We start from the raw sequence: 16,148 nt of genomic DNA on the forward strand, positions 1-16,148 counted from the left end.
CAGGTGAGAAGACTGTGTACAGAGTACTGCGAGTTATGTGACTTTTAAGGTGGTGCATAAGTTGAAATGTGAGTTATAAGCATGACTCACATTAGTGCGAAAGTTGTGCTTAAATGATACATCTGAGATATAACTATAACTGTACAATTTCTATTGTTTGTGTAGTTTATGCTGGATTTGTATACTAAACATAAATAAAGTTAGCCTAACTATAACTTATGTTCAACCTTGTGGTTTTTTTGTGATTTTCAATGTTTTTCGTAATATTACTAACAAATGTGCAATACTGGTACAGTTTACTGTTCTGGAGTGGAGTGTTACAAAATAGAGTGTGGTATAACATAGTGGAGGATAGTGTGCTAAATTCTACTTTTGAACAGTATATGTTGATATACTGGACAACAATAAGGGATGAGGTAGAGTCGAGTGATGTATCCTGGAACGGCATACAGCAGAGTGATGTAAAGTGGAGTTGTATACAGTGCAGTCGAGTGCACTGAAGTCGGAGAGGGTGCCATATATTGCAGTGGTATAAAGTTTAGTAGCGTAAAGTCGACTGTGATATAGTGTACCTTTGTAAAGCAAAATTGTGTAAAGTGTAATGACGAATATTGCAGTGCTGTACAGTGGAGTAGTACAGAGTGAAATAACATACAGTGCAGTGTGGTACAGTGTAATATGGTATAGTGCAATGGCATACACTTGAGTACCATAAAGTGCAGTTCCATACACTTGAGTAGTATTTACCATAATAACATTCAGTTTAATAGTGTTAAGTCTTGAGACGTACATTACAGTGGCATATAGAGAAGTTGCGCAGTAGAGTGTTGAAGAATTAAATAGGGTTAATTATAGAAGCCTAATGTCTAGTAAGGTAGACTGAAGTGTCATTTACTGAAGTGGCACACAATGTTGTTTTGTTAACTGAAATACCGTACAGTATATTGTGGTACACTGCAGTGGCGTATTGCATTTTAGCGGAATTGAGTGGCACATGGTTGAATATCATACACTGGAATAGCATACACCCCAGTAGTGTACCATAAAGTGGAGCATACTGGAGTAGCATGTAGTAGAATTGTGTACTGTGGAGTTGCGTACAGTTGGGAGCAGTATAGTGTCAGAGTGTTGAGTAAAGGGTCAAACTTGAAAGTATAATATAATACTGTAGTGAACAATATAATAACATAGAGTATTGTGGTGTACAATGGAGTGGCGCACAGTGGAGTTGGGTGGAGTAACGTACAGTAGTGAAGCATAGAATTTAGTGGCATACAGTGGACTGTCGTAAAGTGGCCTGGTATATACAGTAAATAGCATAGCGTGCAATGACATAAAGTCAACTCTTATAGACTGGAGTGGCGTAAAGTGGAGTGTGCAAATTAGGTAAAAGGTACCATAATATTATATGAAAACATGCCAATGTTACATCTCCAAATATCAATTAAAGCATGTAAATGATAACTTTGTGGTTGTACATATAAACAGTATAAGTATTTCTTAACTTATAAGTTGTATAAGATTTATATATTGTGCTATAGTATACCGTGTAAAGCTGACAGTATAGTATGATCATGGGGCCGCATGTATAGGTTGATGGCTGTGTTTACGAAAGGTAAAAATCAGCCATGTAGTTTGTATCAGAATATTACATTATTATACGGTGTGTTACATAGTCATCTATTAATTTGTATAATTGTTAATAACTTGGGGCCAGATGTACGACCGTTTTTTGCAATCGCAAACGTGAAATTGGCCCGTTTGCGACTGCAAAATTGGTCTGCCCTATATCCAAACACTATTTTGCAATTTGATACTCTATTACTGACTCACAAAATAGGGTTTGTGACTCGCTATTATGTAGGAGCGTGCCAAGGGTGTCCCTTTCTGACACCGAGTCACACATCAATGTATGATTGTTTTGCGACCAAAATCGCAGTTTACCACCGACTTCAAAGAGGTTGTAAGCCACTCGCAAACGTGAAGGGGTCCCCAGGGAAACCCTTTCCCTTTGTGACTGGTTGTGAAAATATTTTTTAAGAGCAGGCAGTAATCCCATGGACCACTGCCTGCTCTTAAAAAATGAAACAGAATCATTTAATTTTGTCTTTTTCAAATACATCCTGTTTTCCTTTAAGGAAGACAGGCTGCATTTGAAAAAAAGCTGCTTTATTTCAAATTTGTAAAGATTATTTCCCTATGGAATAATGTACAATGCATCCCTTAATAAATGTACAACCGTTTTAGGAATGTCTGCAAATTTTACCACACTTCTTCCAAAATAAAAGTTTTGCAGGTTGGGTGAACAGGATGCCAAGCAAAAAAGTGGGCCTCCAATGTATTTAACATACAGTTTTATATTTCGCATTGTGCCAAAACCGTGAGTGGTATTTTGTTTATGTTTAGTAGGATTAAATAATATGTTGCGTAGATGTTTATTTTGTCTAGTGCATGTCAGAAATGTAATTATTTAGTCTGTTTTAATGTATTCAAATTAAGTGATATCTGTTATCACTTTTGCATTGTTCCAAAACTGAGTGTCATTTTGATGAAATTTGTCAGGATTAGATATGATGGTGCACATGTGTTTATTTTGTGTAGTGAAGGTAAGTAATGTAATTATTTTTGATTTTTTAAGGTATTTTAAGTTATTGATATCTCTTATTGCTGTAGTTTGACAAACTGGGAGGGTAATTAGCATTAGTACGATGGTACATAGTTATCACAAATCATTAGCTGATTAGGTAATCATTGACTTTCCAAACGTTAAAGGCAGCCATGTTGTTTTTAGGTACACTATCTCTGTGTTTTGTGTTAAGCATTCCTATCTAGTTAAGTATAAGGTTTTTGTATTTCTGCCCTAACTATTATCACTTTAGTAAAGAGGCAATAGATAGAGCAAAATAGTTATAACTTTCTATATATTTTTGCAAAAAAACTTCGGAGAAGTGTGGAAGTACTGCAGTAGTCTAAACAATTTTCAATTTTCAAGGGGTAACATTTTTGTATATAAATGTTTTTCCATTTTATACCACTGTACTGTGAAGGGCATTTTGTGTTTACAATTATTTTACTTTATTGAAAATTTTAAGAGAAAAACATTGCTATGTACAACCAAGAATGAAGTAGCAAATCAGCATGGCCGGAGGGCCCCACAAGGCTGCAGCTATCAAAGGCAAAGGCAAAACATAGAGTCTCAACAACAGGATGAAAACAGTCCACATAGTGGGAACAACGTGGGTGGATCAGGGTGAATGGCACTGAAGAGAGGGGACGACATGAAGGGCGGGGGGGTTAGAGATGGGAGGAAAGAGGGGCGGGAGAAAGAAAGAAAGAGGGGAGGGAAATGCAGGAACATGGGAATACGGTTATGGAGGAATGCATGAACCACAAGACCGCAAGGACCCGTGGGACAATAGTCCAAAAGGGAGGATGGCACCACGAGGCCAATCCGGGTGTCCAGAACCACACAGTATCTGTCTTCTCATAGGAAGGGTGCCCAGCTCAGGAGGAACAGGCCAGCTTTGTCCAGAAGGCTATAGATTATCATCTTGTAAGCAATGGTTATATATATTGATGCAAGCCATTCCTTTTAGTTGGCAGCTGAGGGAATCATCAGTGGTGCAAGATGCAGATCTTCTCCGCCGTGAGGGTGGTTGTGAGCAGTGGATGGGAGTGTCAGGCCAGTTTGTGGAGGCCAGCCATGTCATGGAGTATGATCAAGCGATCAGGAACAGGGGCGAGTTCTGCTATGGATTCTCTCAATGAAAACCTCACTTCAGACCAGAAGGGGTGGAGGGCTGGACATTCAGAGAGCAAGGGAGAGTAGGTGCAGCACCAACATGAGGAATGGGACAACAGACCCTGTGGAACAGAGCCTTGCTGGTGACCAATGTCATTCCTGTAGGATCTTGAAAAGGCTGAATTTCATCCAGTCCTCCCGTGCACCCCCACTGGGACTCTCCAGGAGCACCGTCTGTAGCTGATGTATAGATGGAGCGCAAGCCCCAGGGCTCTCCAAAAGCCAGTTCACTATTGCAGCGCACAGCGGAAAATCCTGGGCCCGGGGGATGCATATACATGAACTCTACTAAGTGAAGGTCTAAGCTGTAGTATTCCACAAAAGGAAGGCTAAGACCTCATGTGGCGCAATGAGCAATGAGGTTCCCAAAGGACAGATGGAGCGAACCGATCCCAAAATGAAAGATTTACTGCTCTTGTCCACTTGCCATAGCCCCCCCTGGGGGCGTCGATATGGTGAGCATACGCAGAACATAGGTAATCCGTGGGAGAGTCACCATCTTCACTGCCTGTGTTCCACCCCACAACAACTGGTTCTGGTGGGACCATTTCTCAAAACAAGACACAACTTGTTTAAGAGTGGATCTAAGTACTCCTCTGCCATGAGTTACATACCCCTGTTCACATGGATGCCCAGGTTCCACTGGAACGGGTACCCCTCAATGGCTGCACAGATGGTCACCCTTGAGACCAGCAGTGCCTCCCACTTCTCCCAGTTGACCTTGTTGTCAGAGAGGTCAGCGAAAGTGTTAATGGTCTCTGGCAGTGTCAGGAAAGAGGAGGGAAGGTCGGAGGATGTCATTGGCATCTAGGTAGAGCATTGAGGGTCCACCGGGTGTGGGAATGTTTTTGATCATGTCCAACTAGTGTATGGCCACTGCTAGAGGGTCCTTGGCAAGGAGAAAGAGCAGAGGAGAGAACAGGCACCCCTGTTGTGTGCCCTGTCGCACTGGAAAGGGGTTGGTGAGAAAGCTGCCATAATTGACCTAGGCTGATGAGGGGTCATAAGGCCAACTTACCTTGGAGATGAAATCTGTGCCAAAACCGAGTGCAGCCCACTCAATTCAGTCAAAGGCCTTTTCAGCAAGCAGCAGCATTGCCAGAGCCTCCTCCAGCAGATCTGCTGCCAGCCACATCAATTAGTACGATGGTACATAGTTATCACAAATCATTAGCTGATTAGGTAATCATTGACTTTCCAAACGTTAAAGGCAGCCATGTTGTTTTTAGGTACACTATCTCTGTGTTTTGTGTTAAGCATTCCTTTCTAGTTAAGTATAAGGTTTTTGTATTTCTGCCCTAACTATTATCACTTTAGTAAAGAGGCAATAGATAGAGCAAAATAGTTATAACTTTCTATATATTTTTGCAAAAAACTTCAGAGAAGTGTGGAAGTACTGCAGTAGTCTAAACAATTTTCAATTTTCAAGGGGTAACATTTTTGTATATAAATGTTTTTCCATTTTATACCACTGTACTGTGAAGGGCATTTTGTGTTTACAATTATTTTACTTTATTGAAAATTTTAAGAGAAAAACATTGCTATGTACAACCAAGAATGAAGTAGCAAATCAGCATGGCCGGAGGGCCCCACAAGGCTGCAGCTATCAAAGGCAAAGGCAAAACATAGAGTCTCAACAACAGGATGAAAACAGTCCACATAGTGGGAACAACGTGGGTAGATCAGGGTGAATGGCACTGAAGAGAGGGGACGACATGAAGGGCGGGGGGGTTAGAGATGGGAGGAAAGAGGGGCGGGAGAAAGAAAGAAAGAGGGGAGGGAAATGCAGGAACATGGGAATACGGTTATGGAGGAATGCATGAACCACAAGACCGCAAGGACCCGTGGGACAATAGTCCAAAAGGGAGGATGGCACCACGAGGCCAATCCGGGTGTCCAGAACCACACAGTATCTGTCTTCTCATAGGAAGGGTGCCCAGCTCAGGAGGAACAGGCCAGCTTTGTCCAGAAGGCTATAGATTATCATCTTGTAAGCAATGGTTATATATATTGATGCAAGCCATTCCTTTTAGTTGGCAGCTGAGGGAATCATCAGTGGTGCAAGATGCAGATCTTCTCCGCCGTGAGGGTGGTTGTGAGCAGTGGATGGGAGTGTCAGGCCAGTTTGTGGAGGCCAGCCATGTCATGGAGTATGATCAAGCGATCAGGAACAGGGGCGAGTTCTGCTATGGATTCTCTCAATGAAAACCTCACTTCAGACCAGAAGGGGTGGAGGGCTGGACATTCAGAGAGCAAGGGAGAGTAGGTGCAGCACCAACATGAGGAATGGGACAACAGACCCTGTGGAACAGAGCCTTGCTGGTGACCAATGTTATTCCTGTAGGATCTTAAAAAGGCTGAATTTCATCCAGTCCTCCCGTGCACCCCCACTGGGACTCTCCAGGAGCACCGTCTGTAGCTGATGTATAGATGGAGCGCAAGCCCCAGGGCTCTCCAAAAGCCAGTTCACTATTGCAGCGCACAGCGGAAAATCCTGGGCCCGGGGGATGCATATACATGAACTCTACTAAGTGAAGGTCTAAGCTGTAGTATTCCACAAAAGGAAGGCTAAGACCTCATGTGGCGCAATGAGCAATGAGGTTCCCAAAGGACAGATGGAGCGAACCGATCCCAAAATGAAAGATTTACTGCTCTTGTCCACCTGCCATAGCCCCCCCTGGGGGCGTCGATATGGTGAGCATACGCAGAACATAGGTAATCCGTGGGAGAGTCACCATCTTCACTGCCTGTGTTCCACCCCACAACAACTGGTTCTGGTGGGACCATTTCTCAAAACAAGACACAACTTGTTTAAGAGTGGATCTAAGTACTCCTCTACCATGAGTTACATACCCCTGTTCACATGGATGCCCAGGTTCCACTGGAACGGGTACCCCTCAATGGCTGCACAGATGGTCACCCTTGAGACCGGCAGTGCCTCCCATTTCTCCCAGTTGACCTTGTTGTCAGAGAGGTCAGCGAAAGTGTTAATGGTCTCTGGCAGTGTCAGGAAAGAGGAGGGAAGGTCGGAGGATGTCATTGGCATCTATGTAGAGCATTGAGGGTCCACCGGGTGTGGGAATGTTTTTGATCATGTCCAACTAGTGTATGGCCACTGCTAGAGGGTCCTTGGCAAGGAGAAAGAGCAGAGGAGAGAACAGGCACCCCTGTTGTGTGCCCTGTCGCACTGGAAAGAGGTTGGTGAGAAAGCTGCCATAATTGACCTAGGCTGATGAGGGGTCATAAGGCCAACTTACCTTGGAGATGAAATCTGTGCCAAAACCGAGTGCAGCCCACTCAATTCAGTCAAAGGCCTTTTCAGCAAGCAGCAGCATTGCCAGAGCCTCCTCCAGCAGATCTGCTGCCAGCCACATCAATTGGGCCAGTGTGCATGTACAGGATGAACCCCATCTGGGTTTGCTGTATGAGAGAAGGGAGAACACGCTTGAGGGGGGCCGCCAGTATACCGGCCATAATCTCAATGTTGGCATTGAGAAGGGAAGTGAGGCTATAACTACCACAAAGAAGAGGGTCCTTGACCGGCTTGGGAAGGACCATGATGAAGGGCTTGTTAGATAGAAGGCCGATTGGTCGGCTTCCCGGAATGTTTTGAATAAGAGGTCCACTACCGCCTTCTTGGTCCATCTGTAATACTCAGTCAGGAAGCCTTTTTCCCCTGGGGCTTTGTGGTAGGGGAAATGAGAGATAGCTTGCACAATCTACTCCTTTGTGATTGCACCATGTAGTAGTTTCCTATCCTCATCTGTAAGGCAGGGGAGGCACAGGAAGTAAAAAAAAGGAGGTGAGCTGGGTTTCATCAGGGATTGTTTCGGAGAGTAGGGGTTCCGGTAATAGGAGACAAAGGTGTCTGCAATTTCCTGCGGACAGGTGATGAGGTCCCCAGAGGTGGTGGTGATGACAGGAATAGCCATTTCTGATTCCTTATGTCAGAGCTGCACCACTAAAAGTCTACCTGCCTTCTCTCTATGCTTGTGGTGCCAGTTTATGGAGTACATATTTAGCGTGGAGTTAAAGAGAGAGTTTAGATCCATGTGCGCTTTCTCAAGAGTGCACCAAGCAGCAGAAGAGGGGTGAGCCTGGTGTGCGTTCTGTAGGGACCTCAGTCATTCCTTCCTTTGTCTATTGGAGATGGCAGTGTCCCTTATTAGTTGCCCCTCGACTGTTGCCTTAGCTGCAGCCCAGAGTGTGAGGGTGGAGCCCACTGACCCCTTTTTCTGGTCTGAGTTAGTGCAAACCTGGGATTTCAGTTGCTCCTTACTCTGAGGGTAGTCATAGCATGACATGTTGAGACGCCAGGGCTTGCGGAGCAGTCTGGTGAAATCAAGGTCAGCCAGTAGGTGTATCAGTGAGTGAGAGAGCACCTCCTTCAAGATGTAGGTATCTCTCACAGGAGAAGCCGTCAGTTATGCCACCAGAAAGGAGTCCAGTCGTGACTGTGTGCCATGCACTGGGGACAATTATTTTTACTCTCTGTCAGCAGGGTGTAAGAGGTGCCACACATCTGTGAGGCCATGATTAGTCCGGAGATCCTCTAGGAGAGCGCAGTTCACATTATTGACAATGTAAACTAGGCCTTTATACTCCAGGATTGTGTCCCAGGCCAGGTTCCACCCACCCTCCCTAAAAAGGTGCGTGGTGCCTATCTCTGTTAGGATGCAGTTGAGTCAGAGGATAAAGGGGCATTTTGGCCCTGTCAGGGCATAGTTGGAGCCCACACAGAGTACCTTGATGGCAATTTTCATTTTAGCAAATGTGTATTGGGCTTCTGGATCTAACGTTTCTGGATCTAACCAAGTCCCTAGCACCATATGAGAGAGGGTCTTGCATATCAGGATGGCCACGTCACATTTCCAGGACACTTCTGGTCCGTCGGCGTACAGTGGAAGATAGCAGCTCTGGAACTCTGTGCCCACTCAGTCCCGCTGGAGCTTCTCAGCTTCCACAGCCATGAGATTGGTCTCCATGAGTATGGCTTTATCGGTGTGTTTGGAGTTCAGATGTGTCAATACCTTTTTGAGTTTGATATAATGTGTTACACATCGGGCCCAGGGGCAGATCCTCTTTAGGGGAAGACCAGAAAAAAGGATCAATTGTGGGTCCAGGGAGGTGGGGGCAAGGGGCTGGAGAGAGAGGGTTGAGAGGAAGCAGATGCAGACTGAAAGTAAGAGGGGAGAAGGAGTAAGGCTGGGGAAATGAATGATAGGAAGGTGAGGAGGGGCGGGATGAGAAAGATTCAAGGCACCAATAGGTGCTACATGACAAACCAAGAGCAGCTATTCAGACACAAAGGAGGTCGCCGAAAAAATGTGGTCAACTAGTACAAGCCTTTGGAGGTGCCAAGCCCAAGAGGCCCATGAAGCGAGGGAGAGGGGAGAACAGGCACACAACCAGTCACCGCGAAGGGCTTGCAGAATAATAATATAATAATCATAGCAACAGAGCAACACAGCAATATAGCAATATAACAACTCAGCAACACAGCAATAGAACAGAATGGCAATATAGCAACATAGCAACATAGCAATATGATAATATGATAACATGGCAGGGCAGCAACATAGTAATGTAGCAATATAGCATAGGTTGTCCAACAACTTCTGCTGTGGAGGGAGAGATGTGGGGGGTCACCATGCCAGGGCGGGGTGTGGGAAGAGCCTTGGCAGACAGAGGGGGGAGAGAGGGGGGAAGGATGGGGCAGAGAAGCACAGTAATGTAAGAACCACCCTCCCTGGGAGAACCAGGAAGTTACAGGTGTAATGTCCCTAAAATGTCAAAGTGGAGCAGGAAGGAGAGGGAGAGCCTGGCCAGTAGTCCTGTCAGAAGAGATGGGTAAGCAAGGATTCCGACGCAGGTCGTTTGGGAATGGGGAGGGTAGGCCCCCATAGAAGGAAAGGGCAAAATAGGGGGGAGAGGGAAAGGAGGCATGAGGATCAGATGCAAGGACATGCAAGTGGGAATGGGGGGCCATCCCAAAGCTGAAAGGTGGGCAGAGCACATCAGAGCCAAACAAAAGGAAGAGCCATACAGTCAACATAACACAATATCAGTTTGGCATCGGGAGACGTTCCCAGCCCCTCTCAGCCTGCAAGGCATGTGGCAAAGAGAGTTAAGTTCACAGCAGTCTCTTCCTGGCCATTACTCAACAGGTAGCCCCGGTTTCAAAGGTGATCCTGATTCATCACGCCCCCTGTCCTGCATCAGTTCTACCACCACCTTCATTGTTTTCTCCCTGACACTCTGCTTGTGGTTTGGCCTGCCCAGTACCCAAGGACCCAGAGGCAGCCCATCAGCATTCTCCGAATGTAGCTGTCCCTAGGCAGTGGTGTAGGAGTTCAGGGTACCATAACCCCATCCTACAGGCTGTCCAGAAAGAGCTGCAACACCTCTGGTTCACAGAAGTACTTTTATCTACCGTACATAAAGACCCACATACTCAATAAGGCCAAACTTGATGTCCCTCTTCCACAATTGTGGTCAGAGGGAGAGGAAGGCCATCCATTTCTCATTTGTCTCCTTGGAGAAATCAGCCGCTATTGTATTATTTTTCCTTCAACGGCATAGGGACCATGCACCCATGTCATGAGTATCAGGTAATCTTGGGTCTCGTATCCTCAGATGTTTGGGGCAGGCGCGGCCGAATCCTATGTGTCCTCTGCATTTCTAAGGGGGGTGTGAACTTAACCTCAAGTAGGGAAGGTTTAAAGTAATGAGGAAGACCCGGTCTTTGGCACTCTCGGCTTGATCCAGTATACCAAAGAAGTGAATGTTGTCTCTCCGACTCCGGTCCTCGAGGCCAGTTATCTTGTCCTGTAGGGCTTCGAGTTTCTTGTTCCTCTACGAAAGATGGTCAACTCCGGCTTCCAGGGAGGAAAGACAATGATCCAGGCCCCACACCTTGTCATGGAAGCTGGTGAGTTCCGCTCAGATGGACTTCATCTCTACCGTGATGTCGGAAGATTAACATCCAAAAACTCAAGTCGGTGCCCCACCGCTGCTATGTCTTTCAGAATAAGGTTCATGGTAGTTTCTGGGAGGCCCAATGAAAGAGAGGGCTGTGACTTTGGACTGCATGACCACCTTCATAAACAGCAGTTGTCTTGTTGGTTTCTCAGACACCATGGCACTGAGTGCAGCATTGCGTAGGAAGGTGTGTCCACAGAGCATGGCCGCTGATATACAACTGGAAAACAACCAATGTGTAGAGAGTATTGACATAGGTGGCTTGCGGTAGTGCCTGTGGGGCAGAGACCTGGGCAGGCAGGCAGTAGTGTTGGTGTAGATTTGGAAGCTAGGCAGAGGTCCCAGGCTGCAAGAGCAGAGCAGAGAGCAGCAGTGTTCTCTGGAGGAGATGGGCAAACCCCCAGCTTGCCGTAAAGTCCACTGATAGGGGAGGGCTGATGAGTGGAGGAGGTGTCTCAGTGGTTTTCGACAATTAGGGACAGCAGAGAGTCAAGGAGTAGGGGCCTGAGGTGAGGGTGGTGAGGTTGTCAGGGGTCAAACTGCTATGGGGCCATATGCAAAATTCCCCTTGCCATCCACCAATGCTTCTCATGTGACTCCCAATGTGCTAATCCGGCAGGTGGCACTGTGCAGCACACAACAAAGCAGAAGACTCCAGGTCTCCCCCCTGTGCCAAGGGGAGGCATCATACCTCCAGGATCCAGTCTTGCCCCTGTAGGTGGCCAGTGCTATCTTGCAAGTTTGGGGCTAGGTGGCAGTCACACACAGCGTAGGCCGCTGGCAGTAGTGAGCTACAATACCCTATGTGAAAATCCCCTATTCTTTGTGGCTCTGACCATAAAGCACCCAACACCAGGAGGACCTGAGCGGACAGCCACCAGATGAGGGGTGTGATCCTGATGGACATCAGTGACAGGAAGGGGACCTGTGTAGCAACTCCTTGCACTGGGGACGGACAGGACTGTGGATGGAGAGATGGGGAGGGGCTACTCAGGTCCTGGTTGTCCCTCCCCTCAGTGATCTTGGGAGATCCGTTGCATGGCCTGGATACAGCTGAGCAGAGGTGTGTGCAGGTTGGGCAGTCCTAATATGCTGGGCAGGGAGGGTGAACAAATGTGTAATTTATACTGATGCAGGGTGCGGACTTTCAAAGGGGATGCACGGCACTCCAGCAGGTGTCAGCACCAGTGGGACAACCATAACCTCAGGTTCCAAGTGCTCAGAGGGGCACGGTGATCCGAGGCACCTCCGCCTCAACAGTAGCAGCGTTAGGCAACATGCTGCATCAAGAAGAGCGGGCAGCAGGAGAGGTGGGAGAGAGGAGCTTCATGATTGCCGCTGTGCTCAAAGGCCTCTCAGGAGTATGGTACACCGAGGCTGGGTCTCACTCCTCATCAACTGGCAGTGACCACAGGATAGCAGAAACAGGGCCCTGACCCGCTCAAGAGGGTCGCCACATTCCGACAGGTCTCTGGCAATGGGGTTGCTTCTACATGAAGCTGGATGCCAAATACGATGTCCCCCAGTTCTCACGGCTTAGTGGAGCTCGACATTAGGCCAGCCACCATCTACTTCAGCTAGGCTCTGTCCCGTCGCATTGTTTTTTTTTAAGTAGCGTAGAAATTTTTTGTAATTACTGCACTACTCTGTACACTTTATGTGCATATTTAAATATCTAAAAAATATGCAAAAAGACGTTAGCACCTTATATCAATAAAATATAATGTATATCCAATTTATTTTGGGAGGGGATTCACGGGTCTACGCATTTTTTTAAACATATATGCAAACTTATAAATATGTTTCCCTACCTATTACTACTTTGATAAGGTGGTAATAGGTTTAGGAATAGTAGGAATCCAAATAATTTCTACATTGAATAGCGTAGTGCAGAACACAGGGAAACTCAAGGTAAAAACGAGATAGCTGCCTTTAACTTTTGAAAGGGTGATCATCAGCTAATCAGCTAATGACTTGCCATTGCTATATACCTTGGGAGTACTGCAGTACTACTGTGGCCACAATTATAACTAAAATAAAAACACTTAAAACTTATGAAATGCTTTCCCTACTTACTGTCAGTATCCCACAGAATCATCTGAGTATCATTATAATCCTTTCAAATGTCATAGAAATTCACGGTGTTCGTGCTACATAACATACAAAAGTCTATGCAGAATGCATTGCTCATTTTGGGACCCTGCTTTTTTCTTTGCACCCTTTTGACAAAATACCGCAAAACATTCATCAAACGGGTGCAAAGATATTAAGGCACAAACATCCCCAAAATAACTATCTCAAGTCACCCTAACTATAACTACAAAGCGGCTACTACCACTGTAGTACCTACTAGCGGTCGCCAGTAGAGAGTTATAATTAGGATCTAGTTTCCATAGGAAAGGCGTTGGTGCCGTTTGACGAATCTTCATGAAATCTTCCCAAAAAAAGTATGCCGCTGATTCATTCTAGATGTGCATGGGGTGATCACTCAAAAGGGGGCTGAGAAAAAGCAGGAGTCAAAAAATTAGCATTTCCCATGTTAATTCCCATAGGAATTTTAGAGACAACTACAGCCCATACCGCTGAACAGAATTACACCAAGTTAGTTTGGCAGAAATCTAGATGCTGGTCCAGAAAGTGACCTTTTTGTTATTTTGTTTTCAGTGGTTTTAGGGTCATTAAAAGAAAAACAGATTTCTATATCTAGGGATGCAACCCCTCTGTGAATCCTCCTGATCTCATGCAGAGATCTGATTGGCTGCCAACACTTCAACCAGGAAGTGCTGACAGCCATCTTTGAACTCAGACTTATACGAGTACCAAGAAAAGGTCAATAATAAAGACAAGGGGGCAGGGTAGGAATAGCCTGACCCCTTAGGCCTGGAACCCTACAAGGGCCAAAAAGCATTTTTGTGAATTGTGACGGATTTGCGAATTCACTGCAAAAAATAAAGAAAACAAGCGTAATAAAACCCCCAGGTGTGCAGATCCTGGGAGCATGAGGTAATATAAATGAAAGGAGGGGATGCAAAGGGCCTCCCTCCTAAGGCTCTTTTGAGCCTCGGTGATCACAACCTCCCTGGGCTTTTTTAATATATAGGAGAGGGGCAGTGCAGACTCCCATCCATGGGCTCATTTGAGCCCCTGGGATCACCACCTCCCTGGGTTTGGAAATGTAACATGGAGGGGGGCCACACGGACACCCCTTCCTGTGGCTCTTTAGAGCCCCAGTAGAGCCCCAGGGACCACCACCTCCCCAGGCTTAAATTTAGATGACCTTCTGCATTCCAAGGGGATTTGTCCCCCCTTGAGGAGTGCACCAGGAGGCACGTTTGCAGAGTGGTTGAGAAAGGAGGTGGGTCCTCCAACAAGCTCCCAACAATCCCACTGTGTGAGACTTACTGGTGGTAACAGGAGGGGTTCTTGAGCACAACGACACTTAGCATACAAGGGGACTTCATCTCCAAACAAGTAGTGCACCAGGATGGGCATTTGCAGAGTGGGTGAGAAAGGGTGTGGGCCTCCAACAAGCTCTCAGCAATCCCACTGTGTGGGACTTACTAGTGGCAACAATAGGGGTTCTTGGCCCCTAACGACCCTTAGCAGCCAAGGGGGATTCATCCCCCAACCAGGGGAGTGCCAGGAGGTTCATTTGCAGAGTGGTTGAGGAAGAGGGCTGGGCCTCCGATGAGTTCACAGCGATCCCACTGTTTGGGACTTACTGGTGGTAACAGGAGGTGTTCTTTGCTCCCAAGACCCTTAGCACCCAATAGGACTTTATCCCCCAAAGAGTAGTGTGCCAGGAGGCGTGTTTTTCAGAGTAGTTGAGAAAGGGAGTAGGGGCTCCAACGAGCACTCAGCAATTCCACTGTGTGAGACTTACTGGTGGTAACAGGAGGAGTTCTTGCCCCCAATGACCCTTAGCATCCAAACCGACTTCATTAGGGGTGGCTGAGCAATACTCCACCCACTTGTGGAACAGAACTTGGCTGAATTTGGCGGAGTTTTGCAGAAACTCTACAGAATTCTGCAGAGTGAAACTCAGCGAGCTCCATCCAGGCCCAATCCTCTCCTGGTGAGAGCAGAGTCCAATGTTCTCGCTTTAAATTACTACAAGTATCCAAATGTACAAATCACCTCAAAGCTCGTCTCATATGACCCCGCCCAATCCAACTTAGTAGTATGCACAAGTCTTCCCGCCTTTTGCCAGGATGATGGACAGCTGAACAAAAGGCTCCCCAGCGAGTTTCCTGTTGATTTTAGTGACACTTTCTTGAAGCATAGAAATATAAGGACATCTCCACCAAAACAAGAAGCACTTGCTTCCTATAGTTAAGAGGAAGGACCCTTGTTTGGTAGAGATTTACCTCTTTGTAGACTTATTATCTTTTCTATAGAAGAATTCATGTTATCACAGATTTCTGGATAAAGATGCATGAGGAACAATCACATTGCTAAAATGCACACAAAGTCACTGGAGACATTCCCTCGTGGTCCATTATGAGGCTGAAGTGTAGAATAAGCACTATACATTTACCCAACGAGGTAGCATTTACTTAATAACCAATAGAAAGTATTCCATTTGGTTAGACATTCTGTGCAAAACTGTGAAATCCTGTTAGAAAAAAGTACAGGTGAGATTCTGTTCTAGCCCTGATGCTCATTTCATAGAAATTAAACGTCAACACGAAGAACTTACAAATATAAACATAGCAGGTACCTCAGTTGAAGCTCCACTTCTGTAAAGGAAAAATGATTCCAACTCCTTGGACTCGGCAAAGGCTAAGCAAGTGTTGAAAAATGATATGAAATTCTTAATTGAGGTTAATTTATTGTTTACCTATTGGATCACAATCTGATGTGTAGTGACTTTGCTGAGTGGTTTCTTTCTTGTCATCTCCTGGTGACAACAGAGACCATGGTTCTCACTTTTAAAATATCCTAAGTATTCTCAAAGAGATTTTACACACACAGAACCATAGAAATTCTGTAGTTACAGTAACAGTTCCGTCTTGAAAGTACAGCCGAGCCTAATGTGGTGGGGTCCCTGAAGCCAAAATCAGCCCAGGAGAGGGACTGCGTGCCCCCTCGCAAAGTGTGTTTAAGGAGGCCCCGGGGTGAATGCATTTATGTATTTGGTGGAGAGGACGCGCATGACCCAATCGTTGGAAATTGAACAGAAATCTATTGTTATAAGCGTTTGGGTTTTACTTACATTTGTAACAATAGACTCACTTTCATTAATCTGTATAGACTGCTATAGCAGTCTATTATGATACACTAACATAAAGAGATATGCATATCAAAAAACATTATTTTTTTCCATTGTTAAACCAGCCCAAACCTCTAAGTGACAAAAACAAAT

Source organism: Triturus cristatus, chromosome 11, assembly GCF_964204655.1.
Source record: "Triturus cristatus chromosome 11, aTriCri1.1, whole genome shotgun sequence".
Lineage (NCBI taxonomy): Eukaryota > Metazoa > Chordata > Amphibia > Caudata > Salamandridae > Triturus > Triturus cristatus.